At 43.1% G+C, this 22,956-nt stretch overlaps 2 protein-coding genes across 4 annotated transcripts in view; one reads left to right on the top strand and one right to left on the bottom strand.

Moving 5' to 3' along the window:
• The window catches only part of GLDN (gliomedin), a 101,483-nt gene extending 85,117 nt beyond the window's left edge, over nucleotides 1-16,366 (bottom strand). For 2 of the 3 annotated variants that reach the window (XM_029236429.1, XM_029236431.1), the window contains exons 1-2: nucleotides 15,573-15,864; nucleotides 14,738-14,812 (exon numbers count right to left, since the gene is read on the bottom strand). The gene's annotated coding sequence lies outside the window, so the exon portion shown is untranslated. Of the gene's footprint in view, nucleotides 1-14,737; nucleotides 14,813-15,572; nucleotides 15,865-16,124 lie in introns of those variants that run through there. The other variant, XM_029236430.1, reaches the window with a different exon arrangement.
• The window catches only part of LOC114903553 (aromatase), a 115,752-nt gene continuing 107,031 nt past the window's right edge, over nucleotides 14,236-22,956 (top strand). The window contains exon 1 of the mRNA XM_029236427.1: nucleotides 14,236-14,618. The gene's annotated coding sequence lies outside the window, so the exon portion shown is untranslated. The remainder of the gene's footprint in view (nucleotides 14,619-22,956) is intronic.

Genomic DNA, 22,956 nt, shown 5'->3' on the forward strand with positions numbered 1-22,956 from the left:
AAGAACAAAAAAACCCCAAAGTTAGCAGAAGGAAGGAAATCATAAAAATCAGATCAGAAATAAATGAAAAGGAAATGAAGGAAACGGTAGCAAAGATCAGTAAAACTAAAAGCTGGTTCTTTGAGAAGATAAACAAAATTGATAAACCATTAGCCAGACTCATCAAGAAAAAAAGGGAGAAGACTCAAATCAATAGAATTAGAAATGAAAAAGAAGTAACAATTGACACTGCAGAAATACAAAAGCTCATGAGAGATTACTACAAGCAACTCTATGCCAATAAAATGGACAACCTGGAAGGAATTCTTAGAAATGCACAACCTGCCAAGGCTGAATCAGGAAGAAATAGAAAATATGAACAGACCAATCACAAGCACTGAAGTTGAAACTGTGATTAAAACTCTTCCAACAAGCAAAAGCCCAGGACCAGATGGCTTCACAGGCGAATTCTATCAAACATTTAGAGAAGAGCTAACAGCTATCCTTCTCAAACTCTTCCAAAATATAGCAGAGGGAGGAACACTCCCAAACTCATTCTGCGAGGCCACCATCACCCTGATAGCAAAACCAGACAAGGATGTCACAAAGAAAGAAAACTACAGGCCAATATCACTGATGAACATAGATACAAACATCCTCAACAAAATACTAGCAAATAGAATCCAACAGCACATTAAAAGGATCATACACCATGATCAAGTGGGGTTTATTCCAGGAATGCAAGGATTCTTCAATATACGCAAATCAATCAACGTGATACACCATCTTAACAAATTGAAGGAGAAAAACCATATGATCATCTCAATAGATGCAGAGAAAGCTTTTGACAAAATTCAACACCAAATTATGATAAAAACCCTGCAGAAAGTAGACATAGAAGGAACTTTCCTCAACGTAATAAAGGCCATATATGACAAACCCACAGCCAACATTGTCCTCAATGGTGAAAAACTGAAAGCATTTCCACTAAGATCAGGAACAAGACAAGGTTGCCCATTCTTACCACTCTTATTCAACATAGTTTTGGAAGTTTTAGCCACAATAATCAGAGAAGAAAAGGAAATAAAAGGAATCCAAATCGGAAAAGAAGAAGTAAAGCTGTCACTGTTTGCAGATGACATGACACTATACATAGAGAATCCTAAAGATGCTACCAGAAAACTACTAGAGCTAATCAATGAATTTGGTAAAGTAGCAGGATACAAAATGAATGCACAGAAATCTCTGGCATTCCTATACACTAATGATGAAAAATCTGAAAGTGAAATCAAGAAAACACTCCCATGTACCACTGCAAAAAAAAGAATAAAATATCTAGGAATAAACCTACCTAAGGAGACTAAAGACCTGTATGCAGAAAATTATAACACACTGATGAAAGAAATTAAAGATGATACAAATAGATGGAGAGATATACCATGTTCTTGGATTGGAAGAATCAACATTGTGAAAATGACTCTACTACCCAAAGCAATCTACAGATTCAATGCAATCCCTATCAAACTACCACTGGCATTTTTCACAGAACTAGAACAAAAAATTTCACAATTTGTATGGAAACACAAAAGACCCCGAACAGCCAAAGCAATCTTGAGAACAAAAAACGGAGCTGGAGGAATCAGGCTCCCTGACTTCAGACTATACTACAAAGCTACAGTAATCAAGACAGTATGGTACTGGCACAAAAACAGAAAGATAGATCAATGGAACAGGATAGAAAGCCCAGAAATAAACCCATGTACATATGGTCACCTTATCTTTGATAAAGGAGGCAGGAATGTACAATGGAGAAAGGACAGCCTCTTCAATAAGTGGTGCTGGGAAAACTGGACAGGTACATATAAAAGTGTGAGATTAGATAACTCCCTAACACCATACACAAAAATAAGCTCAAAATGGATTAAAGACCTAAATGTAAGGCCAGAAACTATCAAACTCTTAGAGGAAAACATAGGCAGAACACTCTATGACATAAATCACAGCAAGATCCTTTTTGACCCACCTCCTAGAGAAATGGAAATAAAAACAGAAATAAACCAATGGGACTTAATGAAACTTCAAAGCTTTTGCACAGCAAAGGAAACCATAAACAAGACCAAAACACAACCCTCAGAATGGGAGAAAATATTTGCAAACGAAGCAACTGACAAAGGATTAATCTCCAAAATTTATAAGCAGCTCATGCAGCTCAATATCAAAAAAACAAACAACCCAATCCAAAAATGGGCAGAAGACCTAAATAGACATTTCTCCAAAGAAGATATACAGACTGCCAACAAACACATGAAAGAATGCACAACATCATTAATCATTAGAGAAATGCAAATCAAAACTACAATGAGATATCATCTCACACCAGTCAGAATGGCCATCATCAAATAATCTAGAAACAATAAATGCTGGAGAGGGTGTGGAGAAAAGGGAACCCTCTTGCACTGTTTGTGGGAATGTAAATTGATACAGCCACTGTGGAGAACAGTATGGAGGTTCCTTAAAAAACTACAAATAGAACTACTATATGACCCAGCAATCCCACTACTGGGCATATACCCTGAGAAAACCATAATTCAAAAAGAGTCATGTACCAAAATGTTCATTGCAGCTCTATTTACAATAGCCAGGAGATGGAAGCAACCTAAGTGTCCATCATCGGATGAATGGATAAAGAAGATGTGGCACATATATACAATGGAATATTACTCAGCCATAAAAAGAAACGAAATTGAGCTATTTGTAATGAGGTGGATAGAACTAGAGTCTGTCATACAGAGTGAAGTAAGTCAGAAAGAGAAAGACAAATACCGTATGCTAACACATACATATGGAATTTAAGAAAAAAAAATGTCATGAAGAACCTAGGGGTAAGACAGGAATAAAGACACAGACCTACTAGAGAATGGACCTGAGGATATGGGGAGGGGGAAGGGTAAGCTGTGACAAAGTGAGAGAGTGGCATGGACATATATACACTACCAAACGTAAGGTAGATAGCTAGAGGGAAGCAGCCGCATAGCACAGGGAGATCAGCTCGGTGCTTTGTGACCGCCTGGAGGGGTGGGGTAGGGAGGGTGGGAGGGAGGGAGATGCAAGAGGGAAGAGATATGGGAACATATGTATATGTATAACTGATTCACTTTGTTATAAAGCAGAAACTAACACACCATTATAAAGCAATTATACTCCAATAAAGATGTAAAAAATAAAAAATAAAAATATTGAATCACTGTGTTTTATACCTGAAGCTAACATAATATTGTATGTCAACTATACTTCAATAAATAAAACACTTGACCTCCGGTGGTCCCTCTGGAGAGCCTTCCTCATCCCTGACCCCATCTCCTTGGGAGGGTTACCTGCCCCAGCTATGTGCTCCCACTGCAATTGTGTTTACCTATCCTGGTGTACATCCCATCATTTTACAGTTGCCTTTTTACCTATCTTCCTGCCAGGCTGTGAGCTCCTTAAGTGTAGGCCTACACCTTGCTCATCATTATATTCTCAGAACTTAATGCATGCCTGGCATACAGTAGACATTTAATGCATTTTTGAATGAGTGAACAAATACCTGGTAAAATGAAATATCTTTCCTACAGTTTCTTTCTGAGGCCTCCTTTCCTGACCACAGGATCCACTCGCAGAAGGGGAAGTAATAACAGTTGCACACTGCCATCTCCTCTGTCCAGTGAGAGAGGGTGCTCCTTTGAGAAACTCTCTCCATCCCAGGTGGTGTTTGAAGGGGGTTCTCTACATCTGCCTACCTTGTAAAACTTCCCTGCCTTTGGCCCTGGCCCTCTGGACCTTCCTGGGGAAGCACTACTAATACCGATGTCTTTCCCCAAAGGTCCTCCCTGTTTCAAAAGAGACTCTAAATCTGAATGTCCAAACAGATACTGAAAAAGGGGCCAAAGCCCCAGGGGCCAGTCAGTTCTAAAGGGTGCCTTGTTGGCCTTCCCTCCCCTTCCTGTTTGCCACTGCCTGGTTCATGCTGAGTTTGGGGTGGGGTGGGGTCCTGGTGCTGAAGTTGGAGCCTCCTCATACAGTGCTTCAGGGTATCTTAGGGTGGACTATGGCTATGATGGTGAGAGCCCAGGACTCTGGGATGGGGGACCAGAAGGCAGGAGGCAGGGCAGGGCAAGGACATGGCTCAAACTTGTGTGAGAGTGTATTAGTTAAGGCTCTTCAGAGAAACAGAACCAATAGGATGTGTATACAGAAAGGTATAGATAATATATAGTCTGTATACACCCACACACATAAACACACACACACACACACAGGTTTATTATAAGGAGCTGGTTCATGTCATTATGGAGGGCGACAATATGTGCAGGGTGTTGGCAAGCTGGAGACCTGGGAGTCTGATGGTGTGCTTCCAGTCTGAATGCCAGCAGGCTCAAGGCCCAGGAAAAGTCCATGTTTCAGTTCAAGGTCTAAGACAGGAAAAAGTCAATTTTTCAATTTGAAGACAGACAGGAGGATTCTCTCTTACTTGAGGGAGTGTCAGGCTTTTTCCTCTATTCAGAGCTTCAATGGATTGGATGAGGCCTACCCACATTAGGAAGGGCAATCTGCTTTACTCAGCTGATTTAAATGTTAATCTCATCCCAAAATACACTCATAGAAACACCCAGAATGTTTGGCCAGATAGCTGGGCACCCCATGACCCGCCCAGTCAAGTTGACACATAAAATTAACCATCACAGAGGGCAATGGGGTGAGCAGAAAACTCCTAACTCTAGCTTTTGGAAGATTTCCCCACAACAACATATACCCCTGCCCTGTTATTTAGACTTCCCAGAGAGGGTGGTTCCACCTGCTAAGAAGCATTTTTGGAAATTTATGGAGGCATTCGTCACAATGACGGGGGGGGGGGGCGGGTGGTGCCACTGATACTTAGTGGACATGGGCAGAAATGTCAGATGTTCTACAGTGGTCAGGACAGTCCACACCACAAGGGACTATGTTGCTGGACTTTCAAACATCCCACTGGATGTTCATGTCTGTGAAAATCTTGTTCATAATTATCTGGGTCTAGCATCCAATTTCATTTTATATATAAACACAAAGGATTTTTTTTTTTTACAGTTTTAACATACATTGAATTTCTCAGGAGTGCAAGATTGAATGAAGGTGGTAAATTTTGTTCAGAATTTTTACTGAGGGTTGTTCACCATTCTGGAAAATAATATGAATGGCAATGCCAATCACAGTAGTTGAGTGGCCCTTAAAACACGTGTGTATCTGTGTGCATTTATATCTATTGCATTCATGGTCATTCTGCATGTAGGTGCAGACATCCAGCTACTCACTAGATCTTCCAGTTGTAGCTGTGTACACACTTTTTTCAGGTATTGACATATTTATTATTTTACTTTAAAACTGCTTTTCTTTGTTTCTTGAATATAATGCAGTGAATGTATTAATTTTTCTGAAATTATGGATTTTAGAAGGGAAATTCTTTGTATAGGCAGACTGTTTTACCTCTGGTTTTCATTTGAGCATAACAAAGGGAGAGTTACAAATGATTTGTTATAAAAAGAGCACTGGGTTTAATGTGACTGAGAGCCACTATTCCAAGTGAGCCAGTGTCCTGAAGAAATGCTCATCTGTCTGTCAGTCCCAAGCCTGGTCCAAGGGGGCCTGTGTACAGTGAGGAGACTGGGTCCCCAATAACTTTTTCTTCCACTTTGGGGTAACTTCAGAAATTAACAGATCCCTAGGCAAGTGGCTGATGTGTCCTGCTCCTTAGTGTCACTGAGACTTTACTTTGTTTAACCAAGGGGTGGAAGGATCAAGAGGCTCCCTGCTTAGTTCCTCCCAGGAGCTTATAGGCCGCCTCCTCCATGAAGGCTGCCTGGATCAGTTCCACCTCAAGGAAACTCTCTCTCGCCTCTCCTGATCTTCCTACGCTTGCTCCATCTTAACTTCTTTCCATGAGTTCATTTCCTATCATCTCCTCAAATGGATTGTAAATTTCTTGAGGGGAGAGGTTGATGTGTCCTGTGTCCGAAGGTGCTCATTAAGAATGCTAAATGAATGAATGAATGAATGGATATATCATGTGGAGGAAATATTGGATTGCTTTACTAATTTAATCCCAGTGTCTGTGAAATCAAATAGAAGGGACTATTTTGTGCTTTCTAAACAGCCCCAGCTCACCAGCTAGCCCCCTAGTGGTGCCTTGGGCTTTAATCTGCAATTTAATTAGCCCTGGCACCTGATTCTAGAAGAAATGGAGAACAGCAATGAGCTTAAGCAGGAGAGAGCTGGGCTATCACCAGCGTGACATATGGCACCATGTAACACCTGTCAGCTTCCATTTAGGTTACTTTACTTCTAAATGTTAGAAGTGTTCATTATTTTGAGGTGCTAGAAATTAAGACCTTTTATTGACTGCCTGAAACCAAGAATCTGAGCTACTTTTGGATGATTAGGAGTGTGTACAAAGTAGCTGGAGGTGTAGTGGATGTAGGGAACACAGTTCTGGATTTGGATTCAAAAGACTGGCTTGATCCCTCACTTTTCCACCAGCTAGCTGTATGGCCATGGACAAGCCAGTTCATATTTCCAGGTTAAAAGTCTATGAGTCAATGAAATGCAGTAAACAACTATTTAAAGGAACTACACAGTGATGCATTGGCAGAGATAGATGTGCCATGAAGCAAAAGATGCTTAAGCTTTAAAGCCCCTCATTACACTGACCCTTCCCAAGGCCCTGTGCCTTTGAGTTTGAATGCTGTCATATGTACATTGTTCCTTTCTTTAGGTACTTCACATAACAGACAATTCTGATAAAAAAAAAATATGAGTGAAAGTCTGGATACCTGGGATTTACTAGTTTTAATATTAAACTTGAGCCACATTGTACATTGTTTTGTAGTTGAGAATTGTCCCAGCAAGAATTTTCTACTGTAAGGTCCATGTCATGTTCCTATTAGTTTTGCTATAGTCTTATTCCTCGTTGTCCAGGAGTTCTGGACATTCGACTTAAATACTGCAGATGCACTTTTCTTCCTTTGTTTTCCTAGAAGAGCTTTGCCTCTGGCCTCTTGGAAGGCATGGCTGGGTTAGGTAAATTATGCATTGAGTTGACAGCGTTCAGTAGAACAGATCCTTATTCCATAGCAACCTGATTTGGACACCTGCCTTAATCAAACTGAGAGAATCTGGGGGGACTCAGGAATTCTCTTAATTGTTGGGTAAGCATGAGAGACAAGCTCCATGGTTTAGCATCATACTGTTAGCCCAAGAAGGCAGAGCAGAGAAAGCAGATGGTGAAGGAGGTGAACATCTTTAGGCTGAAATTTCTTACAAGCACCCACAAGGCATCTCTCCTCAGCTTGCTTTTCAGAACCACTATAAGGGCCTTGCAGCCTGGTTTGCATACCCACCCCGATCAAAGTGGGGACTGTTTATCTGGACTTAGGAATTCTCTTTATTAGTTTTTCTTGTTTACTGGTATTTTATTCCCTTTTGCCTGAAGGAGAGAAAGAACTGTTTTCTTTCTTTGTTTATTCTTCCTGGTCATTTTCACCAAAAATGAGGTTACATCTCCATTTCTGACTTCAATTTGTGTTGAAGACGAGCCCCAGCATTTTGTTATTGTTTTGCCTATGACCTCTGTTTTCCCAGTATAATCACTTCCTCCTCAGAATTACGACCCACTAGGATCCGTATGGCTGACAGTAAAAACTCCAGATCGGTGGACAGCTGAAATGGGTTTACAGTTAACATTTACTTTGCCTGTCTGAAACCTGCATTATCCATTTATGCTTTCTCTCATTTAAGTTTAATTTCCACATGTTTGTTAGTTGGATTTAAAATCGCGTTTAGTTTTAAAACAGCTGTGAATTTGCCTTTTATCTTTTTGGCTCAGATTTACCTTTTAGTTTATATTATTTCTGTTTCATCCTCAACTAGCCATGAACTGGATTAGAAGAACCGGGTTATACCCCAGCTCTGATCAGTGTGACCTTGTCACCCAGCATGCATTACTTAATTTCATCAGACTGGGGCTTAATAAACATGACGGTCCCTCTCTTTACAGTGTTTGAGTGTCCTATGAATTGGCTTTGTTTTATTCACTCTTGTTTCTGTTAGCATTTTTAGAACAATTTTCAAATTTATATGGGAGCACATTGTCATCATATGAGCCTAATGATAATTAGGAATGGCTAGAGTAAGTGCCAGCATAGTATTTATGATTTATAAATATTGATCTTGGGAAATGCTGAGAAATGTTTACATTTAAATAAGAAGAGTGTCCATCGTGTTGGGGGGTTGGAGGGCTGTTCTCTGAGAGGAGAATGTGGGAATAGCCCAATTTTATGGGCTGCCTGGTTTTAAAATAGCACTAAGCTTGTCATCGTGCTGCCCAGTCTTCAAGGGGGCTGAGAGATGCTGTGAACAGTGTCAGAAGGGCCACATTTTTGTATAGGTTAAAAAAAAAAAAAAGCAAGACCTCTATGTCTCCTAGTTTTATGCACGACACAGACCCTCCTCCCTTCTGCCCTGCATGCCAGTCTCTTGCTGTCCTGTTACGGTTGGTGTCAGAAACCTTGCCTGTGGTGAAGTTCAGCCTGTGAGCTTCAGAGACTTGGAGTGTTTTCTTGTGGGGGGGGAGGAATCCCTGCAGTGATTAGGAGGTGGAGAAGGGACAAAGCGTGGGGCAGCCTAGAAGGGAAAGCACTGGCATCCTTCTCTCCCTCCCGCGTCTTCTCCGCAGGCCTTGTGAATGGCAGAGCTGAAACAGAGCTGACTTAGGGAGTGGGCTGCTTTCAGACACACCGGCAGAGGAGGTGGTGCAGGGTGCGGACATGTAGGTCTGTGCTGAACTTTACAGTGTGCAAGTGCTCTCACATGATCTTGTGGGGGTAGGTCAGAGGCTCCAGAATCATTTTATAGTCATAAAAATTGGATTTCAGAGTGGTTAAGTGAATTTCCCAAGAGCACACAGTTTTTAAAGAAAGGGTAGGGCCAAACCCAAATCCAGAAATCTGGCATTGGAAGCCTCCCATGCCACAAAACATCTCCCTCTCTTGGTTCATCTTTGGTGCCTCAAGTTCAACTCTTCAAAATTAATTTCTGTGGGAATGTAATGGATTTTTTTCTCCTATGAGACATCCATATTTCAATTCTTGAGGAAACATTAAGCCTGAGCATGAGTTAGTCAGATGGCTCCTTCCCACTTGAGTGCAGACACTATAGAAGGAGTTTCTCGTCAGGCGGGAAGGAGAGGGCTGGAGAAGCCAGGCGTGGCCGGCAACTGCAGGCCACCCAAGGGCCTGGACTCTTGGGGTGGTGGGGCTGTGAGAATGAGTACAAAGAAGGCAGCCCAGGAGGCCACTGGAAGAGGAAGCTTGGGAGGAGGGCAGAAGGTCAACTGCCTTCTTTTTACGGGGCCAGCTAAGGCCTGTCCAGGGCCCTTGTGGTTCCAGCAGTCATTTGGTACAGCAGAAAACACTGAATTCCTTGGAACCATTGAAAGGCTTTCATTCAAGCCTCAATGGCTTTCATTGGAGGCTTGAAAGTTTGGAAGCTCTGTGTAAGAAGCAGTTTAGGAACAGTTCAGCCAGAAGTGGGTTGTGTTCCCTGCAGACCTATAATTCTAGGAACTGCACTGTTTCCCAATGGGATCACTGGTTATGGACTCATGGAACTGAAAAAGACTCCAGAGCCAGAGCAGAAGAGAAACTTAGAGGTCCTGCTGTCAGGGACTTGCCCAAGGCCACACGGTAAGTTAGTTTCACCCCAAACTGTTGCAATCAAATGTACTCACAAAGACCTCACAAGGGAGTTTGGGGAGGGAAGGTGGAAAACATGTTGTCAAACATTAGAGTATGACAAGTTCTCCTCAGAAAGTTCTCTATTCTACCAGGAATTTTAAAAGTGACAACTGAATGGGGCCTATGATATATTTTTAAGCGGTTTGGTGGTGTTACTGACATTTAAGTATTTCCAGTTTGTTTTTACAGCTTGGGTGGTGAACAGCAGCAGCAGCAACAAACTCTTACATCACACTTCTCTCTAAAAGCCAAAGCAGTTCCCTTCTGTAAATACAGTGTACAAAAAGAGAGAGGCATTTGCATGTAGTAGCTCTCTGTATTAATTTTCCCCTTGTGCTTCCAAATCAGGCTAGGGGCTGCACAGTTCAGAGAAAGCCTCCATCTGTTCTCAGCAGGAGATCAGGGGAAGAACACTGCCTGGCAAGCAGGCTGCCTTCCTCCAAAGAGGCCAGGGCCCTTAAAACTCATAGATGAGCTACCCCCGCCCCCGCCAGCAAGGAGGCAGGAAAGTGCTCGCACCTGTGCACTCAGTCCACCTCAAGTCCAGGAAGCAGCCCTGGCAGCCAGCGGCGGGAAGGCCGCACGTACAGGGGCATGGGAATGGAGTTGCGTCTCTACCTTCTCACCTCTGGCACAAGGCAGGAGCGTGCTCCCTGGCTTAGCTGCTGCTGTCAGGGATTTCAGTTATCAGGCTTCTTTTCTAAACAGCGTTTCTCTCAGTGTAGTTCACAGGATGTTGTTGAATTCTCCTTTCTTTTCAGGGAGCTCCTCTCCGTGAGGGCCTAGGCCTCCCCTTTCTCAGGACAGGGTCCTCCCTGCCTGCACACTCTCTCATGGGCCTCCAGGGCCAGAGGATGAGTCCCTAGTGCTGTCCATCTGCTCTGTTTCCGCCTGCTCAATCCAGCAGATGTTCACTGAGGACAGACTCTGGGTCAGGCCTGGCGTGTGTGGCAATGGAACTGTCTGTTGTCTGACCTTGTGGAGCCTACAGGCCAGTGAGGGAGACAGCTATGGGGTCATGAAGGGAGAGGGCTGAGACGGACCTCAGGAGTGGGGTTGATGATGCAGATTCCATGTCTCCCCAGACTGAGGTATCTCTTGTTTTGTTGGGGCCACAGAGAACTTCAAGAATTGCCAGTGTCCGTAAACAGAGACTCTGGGAATGTCCTTCTGTCTTTCCCACTCACTTGGCACCTGACCGTGTACTGTTTTGTACTGGACTGTTGCTTAGCTGTGTCTCTGAGTTCTTGCCTCAGCCAGATGACAAGCCTCATCAGGTGGTGCCGCCGAATCCCATCTGCTTTCCCTAGCGCTTCCTCAGCCCAGGGCCCGGGGTGGAGGCAGATGCTCCCTCCACAGGTGTTTGGCAACCACACTTGTGCTGGGGGAAGTCAGGCAGCTGGGACCTGGGGTAGGGCTCATGGCCAGTGGAGGCCTCAGGGGCTTGGCTGGCTTCCTTTGGCCCCCTTCTCCCCAGAGTGTGGCTCTTGACACAAGCTGGTTTGCTCCCAGACTTAAGGCCAATGGCTCATGACATAGTGGTGAGCAAGGAACCAGGCCACAGGGTGTGCCATCGCACAGAGGGGAAAGAGCATTTGACACGGGGATCTAGGTTTGGACCTCAGGCCCTCCAGTGCTTGTTAACTTGGGTCTCCATGTCTGTAAAATGGGATGATGATGTCTAGCTCCTAGCCTTGTGAAGATTAAAAGTAAATGTGTGTGAAAAAATGACGAATGTTTGATTGTTGCTTCATGGCTTATAAGGGATTTCTCATCCCTGATCTGATTTCAACCTCATAGTAGAGCAGGCATTATTATCATTTCCATTTTACAGATGAAAAACCTGAGGTTCAGAGAATGTTGACCTACTAGAGATCACACACTATTAAGAGGTAAACTGGGTCTGGAGCCTAGCCTGATTTTGGCCAACCTCTGTTGCTGCCTGTCTAAAAGGACAGCTAGTACATGTGCAGTGTGGTACAGGGTTTTAAAGTCCTTTTGTGCCCACCAGCTGCTTATTTTTCCTAGAGGAATGTATAAATGCAACATATTGCTATATATAAAATACTTAGGGCATGATTTTCATGAAACTGCTGCAGCCAATGAAGCAATGAACCTTTGGTAATCATGTGGATACAACTGCTTAACTGGCTATCACTTATTGATGACAATGACAGGTTATGAGGATTGTGTAAAAACTGTAAGAATTTCTACAAGGTTTAATTATTATCCCTGGTGAGATATTTTGACTATGCTACAACATGTGAAAGTGTTTGTAAGAACTGTACGTGCTTCTGCATCTGACAGAATCTGCTTATATCTTCAGAAAACTTTGTTATGAACAAATTCAAAACAGAAATATAGATCAATGGAACAGGATAGAAAGCCCAGAAATAAACCCATGCACCTATGTCAATTAATCTATAACAAAGGAAGCAAGACTACACAATGGAGAAAAGACAGTCTCTTCAATAAATGGTTCTGGAAAAGCTACATATAAAAAAATGAAATTAGAACATTCTTTAACACGATACACAAAATAAACTCAAAGTGGATTAAAGACCTAAATGTAAGACTGGATACTATAAAACTCTTAGAGGAAAACATAGGCAGAGCACTCTTTGACATAAATTACAGCAATATCTTTTTCGATCCGCCTCCTAGTGTAATGGAAATAAAAACAAAAATAAACAAATGGGACCTAATTAAACTCAAAAGCTTTTGCACAGCAAAGAAAACCATAAACAAAACAAAAAGACAACCCACAGGATGGGAGAAAGTATTTGCAAATGAAGTGACTGACAAGGGATTAACCTCCAAAATTTACAAACAGCTCATGTAGTTCAACATCAAAAAAACCCCAAACAACCCAATCAAAAAATGGGCAGAAGACCAAAATGAACATTTCTCCAAAGAAGACATACACATGGTCAAGAGGCACATGAAAAGATGCTCAACGTTGCTAATTATTAGAGAAATGCAAATCAAAACTACAATGAGATATCACCTCACACCAGTCAGAATGGCCATCATCAAAAATCTACAAACAATAAATGCTGGAGAGGGTATGGAGAAAAGTGACCCCCTCCTACACTGTTGGTGGGAATGTAAGCTGGTGCAGCCACTATGGAAAACACTATGGATGTTTTTTTAAGAAACTAAAAATAGAGCTACCATAGGATCCAGCAATCCCACTCCTGGGCATATATCTGGAGAAAATCATGATTCAAAAGGATACATGCACCCCAATGTTCATGGCAACGCTGTTTACAATAGCCAAGACATGGAAGCAACCTAAATGTCCATCAACAGATGAATGGATAAAGAAGATGTGGTACATACATACAATGGAATATTACTCAGCCACTAAAAAGAATGAAATAATGCCATTTGCAGCAACATGGATGGACCTGGAAGTTATCATACTAAGTGAAGTTAAGTCAGACAGAGAAAGACAAATAACATATGATATCACTCATATGTGGAATCTAATTAAAAATGATACAAATGAACTTACTTACAAAACAGAAACAGACTCACTGAACTTAGAGAATGAACTTATGGTTACCAGGAGGGAATGGTAGTGGGGGAGGGACAGATTGGGAGTTTGGGATTGACATGTACACACTGCTATATTTAAAATAGATAACCAACAAGGACCTACTGTATAGCACAGGGACCTCTGCTCAATGCTCTGTAATAACCTAAATGGGAAAAGAATAAATACATGTACATGTATAACTGAATCATTTTGCTATACAACTGAAACTAACACAACGTTGTTAATCAACTATACTGCAATATAAAATAAAAATTTTTTAAAATAAAAAAGAGAAAACTTTGTTATGAACAAATTTAAGTTACTCTTTCATGTCTGATTTCAGATATTTTAAGTGGTGCATCAGAGAATAGGAATGTTGATTATAGTGTTTATAAGGAAATGGATGAATATTCTACTCATAACTATTAAAATCTGCTAGACTTAGGCTATACCTGATATATCAAGTTATAATAAAATAAGGTGAACATATTCCATCTTCAGCATGATTAGGGGAGAGGGTGTAGGGATGAGAATCCTAGGCTGAGCTTGGAAAGAAACAGCGACTGTTTGGCCAAAGGAAAGGGAGGCTGTGCAAGACAACAATGGGGTGGACAGGTGATGGCCCAGGGCAAAGTCTGGCAAAGCGCTTGGCCCCTCGTACTTGGGCAGTGAATGCAGAGGGACCAAGATCCACGCATTGCCTTCAGCTCTGCAGGCTACTTCTCAGGGTGTTTCCTGTGGAATTTCCAGAAGACAGCCGGGGTGGTCAGCTTAGAGGAATATGTGGTTCATGTTGGAACACTGGACATACTACATTACTGGAAAGATACACACTGGATGACCTGCACAGTGAAACTCAACTTTCCAAATACTGTCAATGATAGGAGATTCAGTTCCAATGACCAGTTGTTTATTGAATGAATGCCAGTGCAAATCAGAACAAATGCATTCTAACCATGACAGTCACAGGAAGGACACAAAGAATGGAGTGTCCCTGATCCCATGAAACAGCTCACTGGAATCTGTGAACTCCAGAACCTAGAATGGGAGGACTCTTATATCCCTGCCCCATGACCAGCCAAGATTAAGAGCCCTGGGAGGCCTGAGGTCACAGAGGTCTGGGTATCTGTGGGCCCACTCTCTCCCCAGAAGATCCCTCACCCACATGGGGCCATGTGCAGAGCATGGGTGGTGTGACTACTGGATGGGAGTCTGGTTCCTGACTGCAGGTGGAGTGAGCACAACTGGAATCTGGCAGGAGATCCCTGGCACTGGTCAACCCATCAAATGAGGTAAGTCCTTGGAGTCTGAGCAGGAACAGGAGACTATACCATGCTTTGGCAGGGATTGGGAAGATGTTAGAATGGGGCTCAGAACAGGTCTATGGAGTTGAAAAAACATGGCTTTTTACCTCAACTTTTCAATCAACTGAGCAACATTGGGTAGGTGGCTTCATTTCTTTGAGCCTCTGTTTCTTCATCTTCATCTGTAAAATAGGGATGGGCATTATAACTTTCTTGTTAGGCCGCTGAGGGCAGTAAATTAGATTAAGTATGTAGAGCACGCAGCACTGTGCCTGACACTTGGAGCCTTACTACACAGTAAAGGAGCACCCTGACCACAGCAGCCTCATGGGGGTGGTGAAGCAGGGGCCCCAGAAAGGGTCCTCTGACTTAAAGGTAGGTCTGGATCCTAGACTTCTGGCAATTCCCAAAGCTTCCTCTTGGAGGTTTGGGGGTGATTGGAGGGGTGCACAGCCCAGTTACCTGGCTATGTCAAAGTGTAAAATCTCCATTCTTACACTTTCTGCCCCAGATCCTTTCAAAGGCAGAACAGAACTGTGGGATGACTCTGGACTAAGTGTCAAGAGAATTGAGACTGATTCTGTCACTCCCTGGCTGGGTGACCTTAGACAAGTCCTGTAACCTAGGCATGGATTTCTTCATTTGAAAATTGGGGGAAAGGTCATCTGCTCTATTTGTCTGTCATAGGATCAAATCCAACCTCTTTAGCCTGGCATTCAAACTCCTTTCATTATATTCCCTGATCTCAGCCCCTGTAAATCCTCTTCATACCCACATGGACCTGCGAAGCTAAACCTTTCTTAGCCTTTCCTTCATACCCAGACAGAACCTTCTTGCCCAAATCTTGTTTGTCTAAACACCTTTGCATTCCCTACAGCATTTAGCACAGGGTCTTGCATAAAACAGATGATTATTTTATCGATTAGGATTAGGTTTGCTTACATGTGACAGGAAAATGGAAATAGTAGCTTAAAAACAAGATAGGAATTATTTCTCTCTCATAGAAAAGAGGTCCAACAGAAGTAGCCCAGGGCTGGGATGGTGGCTCCAGGTATCAGGGACCAACGCTCCTTCTGTCTTCCTGTTCCACCATTCTTAGCACATCATCTCATGGTACACTACGGCTGCCAAGTTCCAGACATCTCATTCTCATTCTCATTCAGCCAGCATAAAGGAGAGAAGAAAGAGCACAAAAGTTTTCTTCTCTCCCTTTAGGGAGACTTCCTGGATGCTACATGTGACTTCTGCTCATATCACCTTATTGGCTAGAACTTAGTGACATGGTCATTCTAGCCGTAAGGGAGGCTGGGGAATATACTTTTTAACTGAGCATATTGCTATTTCTAATAAAATTGATAGGGAAGAGGGAGAGGATACTGACATACCCATATGGTTACCTCTGCTGCAGTTATTAAAAGAATAAAAATTATGAAAACGCACTACCAAGTTTAAAGCCTCATACAATGGATGAGATTATGATTACAAAATACTTACCTTGTTCGAAATGGTACTGGTGTCCTGACCTTTAGGTTGGAAACAGCCCAATTCTTCTTCACCTCTGGTGGGAATGTGGTGACATTTTTTTTTCATAGAATGACAATTCAGAGCTATAAGTGAAGATACATTTTGGCCCTTTTCCCTTACCACATTTTACGAATGAGGAAACTGAACTCCAGAGAGGCTAAGTAATTTTGCCCATTGTCCCATGACTAATGAAGGAGCTAGGACTAATACTTGAGTTTCTGGACTCTATCAAGGGTTTTTCTGTTCCTCTGCGATGAGTGGCCCATTCAGGTTCTGGAGGCCTTGAATTCTGTGGGTCTCCCAATACTGGCTGGGGACGCTGCTTGTCCAGCTCCCCTGTAGGCAGATCTAGGTCACCATGTTGTCAGCTGCATCCCTGCTGGCGTGCAGCTCAAAAAGCCTTCCATGTGGAGAGAGGGAAACAACAAGAAATAGAGGAGCGTGCTATTTAAATAATGAGGCTTTTTTGCTCACAGCAAATAATTACCTCCTTTCCTTTGTACCTAGAATGCACAGGGTCCTGAATGAGGTCCTGAAAAGAAGCATAAGAAATGGTTGCTGCCCTTGAAGATGTGGATGTACAGATTCATTCTTCTTTTCATTCATTCACTAAAACATTATTTATTGAGCATCTACTAAATGTAGACACTGGGTGCAGCACTGAGGATACAACAGTAAACTGTGCAGACATGCTTCTTGCTCTGAAATTGCTTATAGTCCAGTGGAGGACAGAGACCAGTAAACAGGCAACTACAATATGGAATTAAAAGTGCCCTGATGGGAGGGGACAAGGTACTCCAGGTATGTCACCTGGACTAGGCTGTTGGGGGTAAGGTCAAGGCTTAGTGGGTGAGATAACATTGAAGTGGAGACCTGAAGACTGAGGATGTGTAGGCCAAGGGAGTGCTGTGTGAGGGGCACGGAGGGTGGAAAGGAAGAGTACTCCAGATAGAATGTCCAAAGGAGGGTGTGTGTGAGAAGCTGAGAGGGCTTTATCATGACCAGAGTGGGACAAGCCTTGGTGACCACGGTGGAAGAGAGGTGTGGGGAATGTTGAGAAATGTGACTGGAAAGGTGGGCAGGACTTTGAAAGGCCTGTTGGAGAGTTTATATTTTATCTTGAGGCTAGTGGGTTAAAATGCTTGAGGCATATTTGTATTTTAGAAAGAGTCCTCTAGCCTCAGGGTAGAGAATGGATTGGAGGGGCAGGTCAAGATGTGGGGAGACCACTTAGGAGGCTGTTGCAGTGCTGGTGGCCTGAACCAGAAAAAGGCCCCGAGAGGTAGACAGAAGTTGACGGATTTGAGATATTGCTGAGAGGTACAACCGACAGTCTTTGGTGACTAGTTGGAAGTAAGAAACTAGAAAGACAGAGGAAACTAACATTCATAAAGAAAAATGTTAAAATAACGAAGACAGATGTTAACAAACAAAGCCATGGAATAAGAGCTATCCAGAAAGAAAATGGTGGCATGATCCGTGTGTTTTAAGGAAGGGATAATTGCTGTGGGCTGGAAAGATATTAGAGGGCTTCCTGGAAGAGTTGAGATTGGAGCTGGGCCTTGTGTATGGGTAGGATTTTGGTGAATGGAGAGGACATTACAGACTGAACAATGATGCAAGTAGGAGTACTGAGGCAGAACGGTGTGTGATTTTTTTAGCAGATGGTTTGGTTGTGGTTTTCTTGGGAAAGCCACAAAGAGCTGGTTCTCCAGGGGGTGCAACTAAAACTTTTGCTGAAAGGTGGGACTGGGGAGATGAATCTCATTGCTCTTTCAGAGTGGTACAGAGTTCTTCGTGTATCCCAAGGCCATTTGTGTTGGAACCTCAAGGGGTCTGTGGACCACTAGACAGCCTAGCATGACCAAAACCCCACATATCTCAGCTTCCACCAGGAAAAAGACAAAAGGTCCTCCTTCCCCCAAAGGAATGCTTTTATGCTTGTGGGTCTTTTGCAGTGACCCAGGTCCCCATGTTTAGAGCTGCTATACCAGGGTGCTGCTTTACAATTTCTAGACCCCTGCAGAACCCTGCCTGGAAGCCTGCATTGTGAGTGAGGCCTGTGGACCCAGCAGAAAGACTTCTTGAGCCCAAGACTGTGGAAGACACAGCTGCGTAACCGGGCATGTGGAGCAGCCTCTCCGGCCCTAGGGGGCAAGTGTCCTGCCAGGCATCATGCCCTGTCTGACCACCCTGCCCCACACCTCTGGGTACTGGCTCCAGCTGATGGCCCCCTGATCCCATGTTCTCTGGCTCAAAACCTGCTGGCGTCTTCTGTCTTGGTCCACCCTCCAGTCTCTGACATTGCCTCTGATCTAAGGACTGCTGCAATCTTCCCAGGGACCCCTTTCTAGGGGCATTGGCCCCTGACACCGACCTATAAGGTAAATAATTATAACCTCCAATTGACCAGCAGCACCACTTAAGGAGCCACAGTGCCCTGGAGCTGTGCTGGACTCTTCATGCCTTCATTTCTAATGCTCACAATCCTTTTGCGAAGTACATGTTATCCCATCTTACCGAAGAAGAAACTGAGGGAGATTAAATGGCTATCCAAGGCCAACAAGCCAACTTGTCCACTGCCCTACACATCCTGTATGTGAGCCAGGGAAGTCTAGGAGATAATTTCAGGAGCACTGTGCTAGGCACTTCGAAAATGTTACATTTTATCCTCACAAGAACTTAACAAGATAAGTACTATTATTCTCTTTTTACAAAGAGAAAACTGAGACTCAGAGAGGTTAAGTACTTATTCCAAGGTCACATAGCCAGGAAGTGGCAGAGGTGGGATCCAGACCTAAGTGTGTCACCAAAGCCTCCTCTCTCCACCTCTCCAGGTGCCTAAACAGGTGAGGGTCAAACCTCCTGTCCTGAATCAAGACTCCTATGCCCCAGTAGGAAAGCACAGTGATTCAGGGAAATAGTTACAGTGGAGTCATGTGCCCTGTCCTTTCCCAACCCACTCATGTGAGCCTTTTGAAGTTTTTATAGAGGGAAGAACCCGGACCAGAAATGAGGGAGGGCTTTGCATGGCACCATCCTACCACTCTGTTTTCTCAGTCCCTTCTGCCCTCTTCATGCCTCATGGACATGGTTCCTGGGGTTTGGGCCCAAGGCCCCAGCTTACAGGATGCCTACCCTCTGCTCCTCCTACCCCCACCCTCCTGTTCCAAGGCCAAGACAACTCAGCTTTGATTCAGGTTGAATGAGTCATTAAGGGTAAAACAAAGAAGAGAAGGCCTATTCCCTTGCCAGGGAATGAACCCACCCACATTTTGACTTCTTTTTGTTTTGAAATGATGACACTATGCAATGACTCAGAGTTATCACACTCAAAGAGACTACTTTGTATTCTTCTTGAAAATGAAGGCAATGTGTGAATAAATGTGCTGAAAATGGCTCATGCAGGGAGGAAAAGAAGACCTCTGGGCACATCAATGCAGCATGAAGGCTGAATGAATGTGCAGGAATGTGAGGGGACAGAATTCCTTGGTGGAGAGGAGAGCCGAGTGGAAGCAGATGTAAGGGCCATGCAGCAAAGCCCTTCAAAGCTCCTCAGTGGCAAAACCTGAAGAAACAACCACCAGTCCCCAAGCCTAATTGACTTAAAGCCAAGCACATTCACAGGCACTGGAGGGACGGAAGAGAAGACTTTTTCAAAAGAGCCTTCATACACAGGGTGTGGGGATGGAGAACTTTTCTGTGTCTAATACCAGAAAGCCTCTCCAGCCAAGCAGCCCGGCTGGAGGGCAAATGAGGGAATGCGAAAGGGACAGAGCATCTTGGAGCTGACTCTCAACACTGTATTCTTCTCGGGAGGAATGAAATGAGAGGATCTAATCTACTACATCCTGCCCTTCTAAAGTGGGGTAACTGGCCCTGCGCCCAGTAGCTGTAGCTCACAGCTTGGCTCTGGCATTGCCCAGGGCCTCTGGTTCTTGGTGGTGGGAAAAGAGGACAGAATTGGATGTCAGAACAGTTGGCGCTTTCTCCAGCTTAGTGCTGGATGGTCTGGGGCAAAATTCTCAACCTCTCTCAGACTATTTTCTCTGAGAAAACAGGAGGTGATTGCTCTCATCTACCTGAGAAGATAGCGGTTGGGAGGATGAAATGAGAAAATGCATGAAATGAGAACTACTCTATTAACTGTAAGATGCTACACAAGTGGTAGTTATTATCGTGCTTACAGACATAGGGAATTAATGTATTCTGACAGACGACATTACACTAGGAATCCAAGGCAATGAGGGCATTCCATTCCATTCCTTAGCATCTGAAAAATATGATGACATTTGAAACGAGTTTACTGGGAGTGAAAGTTTTCTATAGAGCTTCCTTTCCTTTGCAATGAATTCCAGGCTTCCCATGGTGCTTGAAAGTTTCTGTAGGAAGCTGCTGGGGAAAGCCAACCTCCATTTTGGTTGCTTTGAAACTCCATTTTTGGTTCTGTGATTATCTCCATTTCAGTCATTTGCACCATTACAAAAGGTGCAAAACTCTTGGCAGGAAAATGTTCTCTTGTTTCATAGCATTAGGTTTTGATAAATAATGTTATAATTTTAGTAGAAAAAGTCTACATAGGAACTGATCATTGATATCTTAGATCTAGAAGGGAAATTAGAAGACCATGTAGCTCAACACTGAGATTTTTCAGACAAGGAACTGAGGCCTAGGCAGGGTGAACTAGTATTCCCTGGGTCTCACACTTGAGTCAGTGAGACAGGACTAAGCTCCTGATGTCTTGTATTCATGTGCTCCTTCCCTGACACCAGGGTCAAAAACTCAGATGTCTTTAGGGTCCAGGCAGGTAAGAAGGAGGGTATTGGTGGGTAAGATGGTAGGAAAGGGTAGAATGTTCAGTTCAGTTTTCTTTAAGTTTATACTGTTTGCAGAGAATCTGTAAATTTATATCTTTCACCAAATTTGGGACATCTTCAGCTATTATTTTTTTCAAATTTTTTTCTCTATCAATCTCTCTCTCTTCTCTCTTAAGAACTCCAATGACATGGATGTTAGACCATCTGATATCCTCTCACAGATCCCTGAGGCTCTATTCATTATTTTTCAAACATTTTCTCTGTTCTTCAGATTGAATAATTTCTATTGGTCTATCTTTCAGCCTACTGATACTTTCTTCTGGCATTTGCATTCTGCTATTAAGCCCATCGAGTGAATTTTTATTTCAGATATTTCTCAGTACTAAAATTTCCATTTGGCTGTCCTTCTTTTTTTTTTTGAATAGTTTTTGTTTCTTTCCTGAGATGTTCTATCTTTCCATTCATTTCAAGAGTGTTTACCTTGACATCATGAAGGATGGTATAATAGCTGTTTTAAATTTTTTTCTAGTAATTCCAACATTATCATATCTTTTATTTGATAACTGGTCAGATTTTTCTGCTTCTTATTACATTGGATAATTTTAGATTGTAACCTGGACTTTTTGTATGGTATGTAATGAGACTCTGGGTCCTCTTAAAATCAGGACAAAGTGACAAGACAAAAAAAAAAATAAGAACTACCCTCATACTCTTTACATAACAGGGTTATGTGAATTTTTCTGAGTTCCTCTATCTAGAGTTATAGGTTTTCTCTCAGGGATTTTAGGTATCTGAGCTGCTAGCATGGTGGCAGTGCAGTCTGGGGGCTACCTATGGCCTTAAAACTGAACTAAAAGATAAAAAATATGAGAAAAAAGAACAGGGTTTTGTCCACACTCTCTAGCTTGTAGGGCCCAATCTTCCAGGTCATTTGGCCAGAGAAAATGGGCTGTTTCTTGGAGTTGTTGCTGTACATGACTGCCACGCAGTTTCATAACTCTGTACAGTAGTCACGGACAGGTCAAATCCAGGAGAAAAATCCCAGGAAACTTGCTGCTACCATATTGGTCATTCATCATATTTTGATTTTTTCCCCAATCCCCCTGCTTTATTTACTGTTCAAAGTCCTCAGTTAGTTGTCTTTGTTGTTGTTGTTGTTCAGTGTGTTTAGTTGTAATCAGTGGGAGAGACAGAGTACAGCATGCCTCCTCCATTTGGTTGGAACCAGAAGTCTAGCAACACACTTTGAATCCTTCTCTTTTGGTTGGTGCTCCCCAAAGTGTTACTGGAAGCAGCCCACTGATAGAACCTGTGTTTGGGGATCCTATATACCCTGGTCTGGTGGTGCCAGCTCCCAGGAGTCTATGGCTCCAAGTTTTCTGCCTTATTTGGGTAGATACTTGATATAGATGTTCACTCAGCAAAGATGTATTGTATGTCCCTATGTGCTATATCCTGGGGATACAAAAATGGCTAAAATATGGTCCCTGCCCTCAGTGAGCTCACAGTCCAGTGGAATAACAGGAATTTGGACTAGAAATTTAGGTCCCAAGCTTGAGATCTTTCTCAAGGTCTCTTGTGAGCCCCCAAACCACAACACATTGTCAGAGAGCATTTCTCAGCTCAGTTCTGGGGCTTTGCCTTTCTAGAAAACATCTGTATTGCCTCTCTCCTCTGAGGGCAACAAACCACAAAGCACTTCTACCAAACAGTATATGAAGTACTACTTTTAGTTTTGTGAACTCTACAAAATGCCAAGATTACTCTGTGTAGCAGTCTTCTTGCCTACTATATATAGTCTTAGAGAACACAACCTGATTTGGGGTTCCAGAACTCAAAAGGGAAGTGAAGACATTGGAGAGTGTCCAGAGTGGCACTTGAAATGGAAAAAGAATGGAATCTGATATTAAAAAAAATAAGAGTGGGGGAAGCTGAGGCCACCTGCCAAGGAGGTAATCCTTCATAAGGGAGATAAACTATCTCCC

This window comes from Monodon monoceros, unplaced genomic scaffold, assembly GCF_005190385.1.
Source record: "Monodon monoceros isolate NGI ecotype Baffin Bay Population unplaced genomic scaffold, NGI_Narwhal_1 Super_Scaffold_21, whole genome shotgun sequence".
Lineage (NCBI taxonomy): Eukaryota > Metazoa > Chordata > Mammalia > Artiodactyla > Monodontidae > Monodon > Monodon monoceros.